Source organism: Arachis ipaensis, chromosome B06 (genome assembly GCF_000816755.2).
Source record: "Arachis ipaensis cultivar K30076 chromosome B06, Araip1.1, whole genome shotgun sequence".
NCBI lineage: Eukaryota > Viridiplantae > Streptophyta > Magnoliopsida > Fabales > Fabaceae > Arachis > Arachis ipaensis.
Genome location: NC_029790.2, coordinates 134,357,383 through 134,368,563, shown reverse-complemented (window position 1 = coordinate 134,368,563; position 11,181 = coordinate 134,357,383). Strand labels below are relative to the sequence as shown.

The 11,181-nt window shown below is 33.7% G+C and overlaps 1 long non-coding RNA gene across 4 annotated transcripts; it reads left to right on the top strand.

Annotated features, from left to right (window-relative positions):
• On the top strand, nt 1,142-6,591 carry LOC110263642. 4 transcript variants are annotated; one of them, XR_002349526.1, is made up of 12 exons: nt 1,142-1,276; nt 1,362-1,439; nt 1,521-1,659; nt 3,627-3,794; nt 3,882-3,971; nt 4,185-4,290; nt 4,372-4,467; nt 4,644-4,706; nt 4,787-5,297; nt 5,987-6,093; nt 6,174-6,267; nt 6,351-6,591. It is a non-coding gene; the product is annotated as an uncharacterized LOC110263642 (long non-coding RNA). The 4 variants fall into 4 exon arrangements; XR_002349528.1 differs by having other exon boundaries at nt 1,349-1,439; nt 4,196-4,290; XR_002349527.1 differs by having other exon boundaries at nt 1,349-1,439; nt 6,205-6,267.

Below are 11,181 nucleotides of genomic sequence, written 5' to 3'. Positions count from 1 at the left end.
AAATTTTATGTATTAACAGAGTGTTTTTAATTTATTGTCAGAAGTGAAGAATTAGAGCGAATAATAAAAGAAAAATCGAAGAAAAAAGTTCAGACTCCACCAAAAAAGTATGCATTGTTTTCGGGGTATTTTATTAATTTTGTTGTATTTGTCTGATTGATACTTCTTTGATTTCTAGAATGCAATCCAAATAAAAGAAAAGCATGTTATTGAGGATTCATCTTTTGAAAAAGAAAGTGAATCCGATGATGTGTAAGATACATTGTAAAGCTATGTTACTCTTTTTTATCAAAATTTTACATGTACTGTCAGAACTGAAGAAATATAAGAATTTTTTAGAGAATCAAAAATGAAAAAAAAAAACAAATAAAAAGCCTGCACAAGGGTATATTGATTTTCGGTGTATATTGGCAAATTTAATGTGTTTTTTTATTGATAATTGTTTTTGCTTTCCCAGGATGCGGAAAAAATGTAAGACCTCGAATTTTTACAAAATTAAATAATAAATTTATTTATGATTTAAAACTTTAATAATTGAATAATAATAAGAATTTTATATACTTTAAGTTGAATAATTAGGTTTTTAACTTTATTTCATGATTATAAAGGAAATTAATTTTTATTATCTCTAATTATTGAATTAAAGTATTTATTTTAAAATAAATTTTAAGTTGATAATTAAATAGTATTTTTATAGATATTATTATTGGATTAAATTTAGTTTTAAATTAGTATTTTACCTAAACCCTAATTCCCAAATCAAAACCCTAAATCCCCAAAATACAACTCTAACCCTAACTAAACAAAATCCTAAATTTTCCCTAACCTCACTGCCACGCTCACCACTCTAACCCTTCCCAAAAACACCACTCAACAGCAGCTTCAGCAAAACAAAAGAAAAAGAAAGAAACATTGAGCAGAGAGGAGAGAATGGGAGACAGAGGAGAGGGAAGAGAGGAAGGGGGAGAAGGAACTATGCGAGAGTTCGAGCAGAGGAAGAGGAGGAGGCCGCTGTTGTTGTCCGCGCCATCACCATCGCATTGAGCGTTTCCGCCGACGCCATTGTTGTCGAGACAGGGAGGAAGGACGACGATGCTGTCTCACCGTCAGGGCCGTGCACGTCGCCACCGAGTGAAGGCGCAAGGCGCTGCCGTGCAGCGCGAAGCCGCCGCCACCGTCGCACGCTCTGTCGCTGCTACTGGTGATGGGTTGCCGAGCCTCGCCGTTGTGCCTGGTTGCCGAGAAACGGCGTTGCCGTTGCTGGAATCCACTGCCGGTAAGGGTTTTGTTTTTAGTCTTTGTTCTTTTGAATTCCCAGAACATTGTTGTCACTGCATAGCTTTTACAGTTTCTGTCATCAGATCCTGGGGCCGCTGCCGTCACTTGAGGTAGCTGCCGGAGCTTCTACCGCTTCGTTGCTGCATTTCTCTTTAGCTGTGGTAAGTTATTCTAGTCTTGAAATTCTTACCGCTATTATTCTGCTATAAATTTTTGATAAGTTCACAATGTTAATATGCTAGGGTCGAGTTCTGGAAATTGTATGATTAAAATAAGGGGTGCTGCGCTGTCATCTTTCTTCATTTCTCGTGATTGCTGCCGTAAGCTAAGACTAAAAAAGGACTCTTGACGCATTAACCTTTAAAGGTTTCGACTTTTGAGGTAGGGGATTGTTTTAAAGTTAAAATATTTTGGAGTTGAATACCTGATGAGTTTATTAAAAATTAATGCAAATGAATTAATGTCTGTGACTGAAATAATTTTCTACTGTGATTGAAGTTGTGGCTGAATTTATTATTGATTTGTCATTTTTTAAATTTCTGGCAAAAATAATTGAATATGTTAATTTTAAAATTTTTATTGAAATTGGTTCTTATTAATTCTAAACAATGAATTTGGAAATGTTAATTTGAAATGTTGGTTTTGTTGAGTTGAGGTTGAAAAGAGGGGACCTGTGACGGATGGCAAACTCCAGTTTTTAGGGGAGGCGCTTCTGAAATTTTTCTAAGAATTTGAAGAAGTTTTGGTTGTGATTTCAAAAATGATTTTGATTTGAGTAACTTTAATAAAAGAAGTATGTTTTGAATGGTTTTAAAGATTACTAAAAAAAGATCGGATTCTTATGATTTTGTTAACTTGTAGTTTTAAACTCATTTGATTTCTAATAATGAGAAAAGATTTGATTTACTAGCCAAAGACTTTAAAATAGTAAATTGATTATAAATTCAAGGGTTGGGAATAGGAAAGTGAGTTTAAGGTTTTTAGTTAAGAGGAAGAAAGTTATTTTAAGAAATATGATGAAAAATGTGTGATGTTGATTTGGAGGTAAGTTTAGTGAGTTGTTTGAAGGTTATATTGAAATTGAGGTGTGATTTAGTGACAATTGATTTTGATTGAGGTCTCATGATGATTTGAGGTTGAGAGAGGATAATGATTAAGTATGATTGATGTATGGTGATGATTCTGGTTAATTGTCGTAATGTGGGGTGATGACTGTGATTGATGATAATGGTTATGTTATTAATGACAAGATTTGTGATGAATGAGACATGATTGATAATGATGTGGATATTGATGAATTATAATTGAAATATTCATATGGCTTATTTATTTGAATTATCTGAGACACGAGTTTCCCTGAGTAGACGCAGTGGCTTGCCACCACTTGCTCCAGGTTGAGACTCAATACTCTGTTGACCCTCTGTCGCAAGATGTGACCGGGAACTTTAACTTTTCGGGTTTTCCCATGGGCATGCATATATATAAATTTGAGCTTGGAGTTTGAATCCATGGATATTATTTTTTAGCTTGGGGATGCGCGCATAGAGGGACTGTCCAATGGTTAACTACCAAGACATGTCGGGTTGGCTATATGATGAGAGTCATCAGCCATAGGACAGGCATACATCATATGCATTTGTATATTTTAATTGAGTGTGTATTTGTTTTGGTTTGCCTAATTGCTTAGCTATATTTTGCTACTTGTTTTATTTGTTGTACCTGAATCCTACCTGTGATTTCTTTGTTTGCCTTGTATGTGATTGTTTACCTGAGAGACCTTCTTTGGTGGAGGCGTGATGAGGGTGGTTTTTTATATGAGATGACGGAGGTTGAGACAGGATGTGTTAGGTGTTGCTTTATTATTCTAATTTATGCATTAGTTAGATAGGAATGAGCGAAATAAGTTGATGGGTAGAAAGTCTTTTGGCATGTCTTTGATCCTTTTCATTTCTTTAAACTTTTCACCTTACTGATCTATAAACTAAAGGAATTTCTTTACAATTTTTCAAAGTAAGTTTTTACACAAAACTTTTCCAAAAGATTATTTTATGGATGAACTCTTTTTACAAGAAAATTAACTCTATATGCAAGTACTTCTTTGCTTTGATGGTATTCCTTTCCTACTGAGAATCTGCGAGGACGATGATCTCACTCCCCTACGTAATTTCTTTTTCGTTGTTTATTATTGTTTCAGTTTTTAAAGGGGTAGGACTTGTATTTGAGGAATATTGCATAAGTCTATGTATTTTATGTAATTAATGTTATGTGGATATAATTGTTTGATTAAGTGATCTAAAGTGAAGACCTTTTCGATTTTCTTAATTCAAATTCGGTTTATTTTTGCAAAGGCTCAATATTAAATAAATATAGTACGAAATCAAAGAAGTAAAGGTAGATAATGCCTAGACTTTTAGTGTGATCATGAGGTGCTAAAAGGAAGTGTGTTACAAAAAAAAGGCAGACATACCACAAGGTGGGCTTCGCTCGACGGAAGCTCACTATGATTCTTCCCAAACGTAAGATCCTTTATCTAAGAAAATCTCCTAAATCCTGATATAATTAATTACTTTAGTTTTACTGAATGATGTTTATTTTGTCCTTAGAATGCCGGAGGTGAACTTGGGAAGTGAAAATGATCCTATCTTTCAAACAAAGACAGATCAAAGCAGTGTAAACAAACCAAGTGATAACATGTAATTTCTATTTCTATTGTCGTTTCCTTAATTCTGGTGTTACCATCTTCTGCTTCTGATTTTATATATATATTTTTTTAGAAAAAAATTCCTTTAATGATTTATTCAAAAAAGGTAGGAAAAAAAAAGAAAAAACAGCAACTATGTAAATTCTCATAAAACAAAGGTTGTGTTTCTATTCAATGCTTGAGGTGTATGCTGACATGATTTCAGTGGATTTCAAGTTGGGTGGAGAAGAAGAATCATTCAATGACCTAGCTCAAGAAAAAATTATCGTTCTTCGGAAAGAGACACATTCATAATCTGAACTGCTCGACATGTGAGTTTTCCAACTTACTTTCAACCTTCTATTCTTCTATTTTAATAAAGTTTATTAACTTTTTATTTTTCTCTTCGTTAGACTTCCACTTAAAATTTGTGCACCTCCATCAGAGACAATGGCATCAAGCCCCGCAAAGTCTCCCAGCAAGGGATCTAAATATCAAACAATTAATGCGTAAGGAATAATACTTTTGATGTATCTGGTCTGTCTTTGGGTCTATTTGTTCATGGTTTAATGAGTTACATCTCTTTTGTATAGAGGTGTATTTGGTTCTTATTTCAGTGTATCTCTTGTGAATTGAGGTGAAATTTATTTTTTCCTAAATTAAAACCTTTTCTGTAATCCTCCAGCACTCTACAACCCCATTAACCTGCAGAAAGTACACCCACAGAGCTAGCAGCTCCTTCTAAAATGTAAGTTCTACACAATATAACGTTGTTTCAATATCTTTTGTCTATTCTTATTATTATAGTATTTACATGTCACCATGCAGTCATCCACCTTTTCAAGCCACTGCTGCATTAATGATGATTGCCAGGACAACATCGTTTGTAAAGCGTGAATTTCCTACGCCATCGTTCAGCCTTAGCTTTACTGATTCGAGTCAGGATGAAACATTGACTCAGGCTGGGCGACCGGCTATTGAGAAGGGAAAAAGCCAAGAGAGCCTGTACTGGTTAAAGATTTAGAGGAGCTGGTGGAGCAGGTTTGTAAACACTGAGGTTGCGACAACTTTAAATTTTGATGAGGATAGAAGTCCAACACGCCAAAAGGTGTAGCCCGCCGAGCGCTTTGTTGACAAGTTCGAAACTTCTACGAGGCGAAGCAAAGTATCGGGTGACCTCAAAGAAAAGTGCTTTTTCTGGGCCACAAATATGAAGACCTATGACGATGGAAGCACTAACGAGTGGGACGTAATGTGCATCCTCAACCATCAACAACCGATGTAAATAACAAAAGGCCACTTTGCATCTTTAAAAGCCAACACATATATTAAAGCTAAGGTAATCTTAGAATAACATTAATGATTTTATTATGAGTTATTGTGTCATGTATGTAATTACTTTGGATTTTTTATTTTCCTAGATTGTGACTGCAATGTATCTAATTCTCACCAAAAAAAGAATTAAAAGATTTGAAGAACAAATTTACTGTCTCCCCTTTGATATTGTGGTAAGGTGTATTAAGCTCAAATTTTGGTGTATTTATGTAATGTATTGTGTGTAATAACTATTTCTTTTGGTGTTATACAAATTTTGCATTTGGACATGAAAAAGTTGACATCCCATCCATTTGTAAGTTTTCTTTATAAAATTTCTTAACACAATTCTTTCGTTAAGTGCCAATTAAACTAAAACATTGTTCCATCTGACCAAACTTCAAATATTTGTCCCAATTTGCTACGAAAAACATTGGTGGATATGAATGGCGGATGTTAGAAACAAAAATTTTCGTGTCCTTGACCCATATCACAAGAAGTGTCCCTCCCGAGAAAGTATGAAACTTAATACATTTGTTGTAAGTTACTTCTATTTTCCCTATAAATTTCTTGGTTTCTGTCTGTTGTTAGCAATATAAGAATTGGGTGTAGCTCTGTTTAGAATAAGGTGTATTATTGAATTATTGAATTATTTCGGTGTAATCAAGTTTTAAATGTAGTCTTTCTTATATTTTGCCTTTTTTTTGTTTTTAGGGCTACGCGATTTCTAGAATGAGGGTATTTGCTGGTGGCCAACCTCTCAGAAAAAAGGAAAATCAAATTAAACCGCCAGATGTCAACATTGTGGCCCAACAAATGAGGTATAAATCTTTCTCTTTGAAAAATTTTGTGTTTTTTCTTACTGTCCTATTTTATTTTGCTAATTTATTTTTATTTTTAGCTATGATTGTGCTGTTTATGTAATGAAATAGCTCAAGATAATCGAACCCGAAGACATTAAAAAGGGCAAATATGGCTGGGAGAATTGGACGCAGGTAACTATGTTTAAAAATAGATAACTCTATATTACTTTACTAAATTAATGGAGTTTAATAAAAGAAACTTCTTTAAATTGAAGGCGGAGGTGGACCATTTTAGAGTTGAATACGCTCCGTTGATTCTATTTGATGAAATGAATCAACTAAGAGATAGAGCCATTCAAAAAAGCGAAGCAATCAGATTGTCCAAGCCATCTGCAACATTGTTGAGTCCATATTGTCAATTACATTTAGAAGATATTGACAGTCAATAGTTTGAATGTTGTGTACTAAATTGTATAGTTTGAACACATATTTTTTGTATAGTTTGTAAATATTTAATCCAAGCTTTTTATAAAATTTATTTGCAAAAATAAACTTCTATAAAACTGTCTATACTGTATTCAAAAGTTGTTAATTATAGGTTCAAAAAAAAATCAAGGGAAAGAATATCAAATATTCAAATACGCCGAATTCCTTTTATAATACACCGAAAAATAACTAGAATACATAAAAAAAACGTGCTTACATATTTCCCTAGAAAATCTAACCAGGAGTTATGGGAATTCAAAAATTTGAATTGTTAGCCTCCTTAAGTATTGAATTGTATATGCATTGTAAATTTAAAACAAACAAATTCTTTTAGATAGTTCAAAACACTAATTTCCAATACAAATAGCAACATCTCAAAAATATAAAAAAACAAAGAAAATATAAAAAACAAGAGCATGCAGAATACACCCAAAAGTTTTCACTGGTACACCAAAATAGTGTCACTCTACACCCTAAAACCTATCCTATGCTACTGAATCTCTGAACTGATAATTCATAGCGTGTCCATAATATTGGCTTGAATTTGATTGCACCACTAAACCGCCATAAAAAAATGTTCAACTAGAAAAAATAAAATCACATATTACCAAAACTATTAACAAAAATAAAATCAATTACTCCATGTTTAAAGAACATCACTTTTACCTCGCTTAGAGGTTTCGTTTTCTTCTTTTTTTTTTTTTTTTGAAGCATTTGCATTCTTTTTCCATCTTTGAACCTAGTATATTTTTTAGACGTCCTCTTGTTCTCACCCGTGGAGGGATTTGAAGCTTGTTAATAGCTTTCAAATTAGCATCTTCGTGAGATAACGGACATTTTTCCTTGCTTTTGGCTTTGTATTCTTGCATCTCAACCATGACATTATTGTAAGCGTGGTGCAGAATCGCAATCACCTCCTCGGATTATGATGCAAATTCACATATATTTTGCGAATGAAATACCAATTCATCAAATCTCATGCTTCTTGGCTCCAACAGAGGCTCGTCATGGCTGCTCTTGATATGAGTGTGTCTTCTCTTTACGTTCTTACTCCATCGTTCCAATATGTATCTCAGTGACACTTTGTTTACACGCTTAAAGCTTAACGCGCTCAGAGCGTGACGACATAATATCCCTCTTGACTTGAATAATAAGCACTAGCATTTCACTTCAGCTGCTACCGTGGTGCATGTAACCGCAAACTTGTTGAATATTGAGTTAGAAAATTGTTCTACAACTTCATATACCGTATAGCCTATAGCGGAGTGCGTTGATCTTGTAATGCAATTCACCTTCCCTCTAAATTGTGCTTGGACTTCCCTGAACTTCTCGTGAGTATACACCTGTTGAAACTGAGCTTCTATTGAGGATTTTTTTGCACACGGTATGATGGTATGAAAATCTGCAACATCTAATTCTCTCTCTCTCTCTCTGCTCCCTGCTTCCTAGGCAATTATCGTACTGTTTGACGAATTGGATAAGTGAGCTGTTCCGCATAATGAACTTGTTAAAGAACACATGAATGCTCTCGCTCCTTTGTGTGCTTCTCATCCCTGCCCAGAAGTGGCGATCGAGATAAAGTGGAATCCATAAATGACGATCTTCGTAAAGCTTTACAAAAACACTTAAATCAGAACTAACATACATCGAAAAACATGCAATGTACACCTCTGCTGCACTGGAAAAACACATACTGAAATTAACAGCATCACTTAAACCTAATAAAAAATAACATTACCTGAAAGCCACTTGTTGTCCCCAAGACCGTACTTCATCAGAAAATTATTCCAATTCCTATCAATGATTCTTTTGCAAGAGAGTTCCAAACAACATGGTCTATTTCTTGTTCGATTTTTTCGTGTCTCTTATAGCCGTTTAATTTGCTTGGAATCTTCTTCATGATGTGCCAAATACACCACCGGTAAATTATTGTGGGCATACAACTCTCAATAGCTCGTTGCATCAATGCGCATTAATCGGTAAGAATGCCTTTCAGAGCATTTTCTCCCACGCAACAAAGCCAACATTCAAATAATCATTTGAATGATTGAGTATCCTCGTTTTTCATCAAAGCGCATCCCAGAAGTGTTGACTGACCGTGGTGATTCACCTCGACAAAAAGAACCACAAATCATATTATATATGAATACGACGAAACAAAAAAAATCGTTAAATCCAACGAAATAATATCTTTCTACACCGAAAATCAGACCAAATACACATAAATCAGAATAGCATATTACTTGTTTGTATCGTAGGTGGTATCGAATGAAATAACATCTTCGAAATACTCACAGGCAGCCCTACTCCTTGCGTCCGCCCAAAAAGCAATCTTAATCGACTGATCAGCCTCGAGTTCAAGCTCGAAAAAGAAATTTTGATTCTTCTCTTTCATTTTTAATAAGTATTTCACAAATTCTTTTTCATCCTCTTGTTTCGAAACATTCCACACTTATCTCGTGATGTAATTTCTCACATCTCTTTCGATAAAATTTAACTCACAGTAACCCCTGGCTACTGCGACAAATGATTGGTATGTTTTGCTTGGTCTGATTCCGACTTCCTCGTTATTCTCTAGTTTACGATGCATGGACATGCTTAGTTCCTTGTGTTGGTTTAAGCATCTCTGCTTGATTTGCATAGCAGGGATGTAAATGATGCAACATGACCTTCGAAATGCTCCAAACACCAATGTCATTCAATATGTGTATATAAATTCTTGCAAGACAATTTAATTCAGCTAAGAGATTTGTCTTCTCGGTCGGAGATATTTTTTATTTTCATTTTTCCTCTCTGCTACATGTAATCTATTGGTTCTTAATTTCATTTCCCTTCTTATTTGTGCTCCAAACTCTTGTAGAAAAACATGCAACTTTCGAATAATTTTTGTAGAATTTTGCAGCATCGTCAAGCATGTTAAAAGTCATCCCAAGCTTCGGAACAAACTGCTCATCAACATTGCACAGAAACTGCAAAATACACCAAAAACAGTCCACAATACACCATATTAAAGCAAGGATAAAATATAGAATGCAACTACAACTATAGAATCATCATAAAAAATAACAAAAGTAAGATTCAGAATTCATCATCAAACAGAAACTAAAACAATTCAACTATAGAATCATAAACGATAAACAAACTATATTATCTAGATTCAAACCACACCTCACTACTTGATTCGATTCAAGACAATAATACAATTCACCCTTGTTCAATTGAAAATGTCAGAACCTATAAATACACTGAAAAGTCCCTCCAATACACTAAAATATTTCTGATTTACACCGAAAAATCTGATATACAATGCAATAGATTCGTCAGAACTACTACATTACATTCAATTCAAATAATCAGCAATGAAGAGCAATTTTCACAAGCAAGGTTCACAACATTATTCACCTAGATAATCATAAACTACTAACGAAAACATTAACTGGAATTGAACCACACCTTAGGCGCTTCATTAGAATCAAAACAATAATCCACTTTGCTCTGGTTCAGTTGACAATTTGAACTTGAATCATTCATTATCTTCAAAACAATTTTGGAGCTTGATTTCTAAAACGAACATAGAAAACGAAGAAAATCAAGAAAAACAAAGAAAGAGAACACAGAGAGAACACGCGACAACGACGAAAGAGAATACACGAAAACGAAAGAAGAGAACGCAGAAAATGCTGACGAAATTCAAAAAAGGAAATGAAATCTTTTCAAAAAAGGAAGTTATATATTCGCGCATTGATTGAAAAATTAATTAAATTAAGAGGCACGTGGAATGTACGTGTTAAGAAGAGGCGCGTGAAATGAATTGGGGTAAAATGACTTATATGGATTTGTATGAAAAAATGATTTGTTTGTGGAGAATATTTGTTTTGAAAATAGTTAATGAAAATATTTTTAGAAAAAAAATGTATGGACCAAATTTTCTATATTCTTAATTATATATTGTATACGTAAATATGATTATATTTTGAAAATGATATTTTAAAAGGATAATTGCATACCAAATATTTCCTATGTTTTCATTATCTACTAAAAAAAAATTTAATGGCGAGGTCTAAGGACAAAGTATAACAATGAGTTAATATTCAATTTGGTCCTTGAACTTACACGCGAGTCTTAATTTAGTCCATAAAATTTTAATTTTTTTTATTTAGTCTCCAAATTTTATAAACGTGCCTCACATTAGTCCCTGAGATAATTTTTAGTTCAAAAACGTTAATGGAACGTTGAAATGGACAATCAAATGCCATACTGAAACTTGTAAAATGTTGTAGTTTTGGTTTTGGCATTCAAATAACTCAAAAATGATGTCGTATCACTTGTTTTGTTAGGTAAAATTTCAATAAACACCACTTATGATATTGTTTTTGGGTTATTTGAGTGTCAAAACCAAAACGACATTATTTTACAAAGTCTAGCGTGGCGTCCGCCTATCCATGACAGCATTCTATTAACGTTTATACATTGAAAATTGTTTCAAGGACTAACATGAGTCATGTTCGCAAAGTTTGGAGACTAAATAAAGGTAATTGAAACTTTAGGGACTAAATTGAGACTCATATACAAATTCAGGGACCAAATTGAGTATTATCTCGTATAACAATATTATTAAAA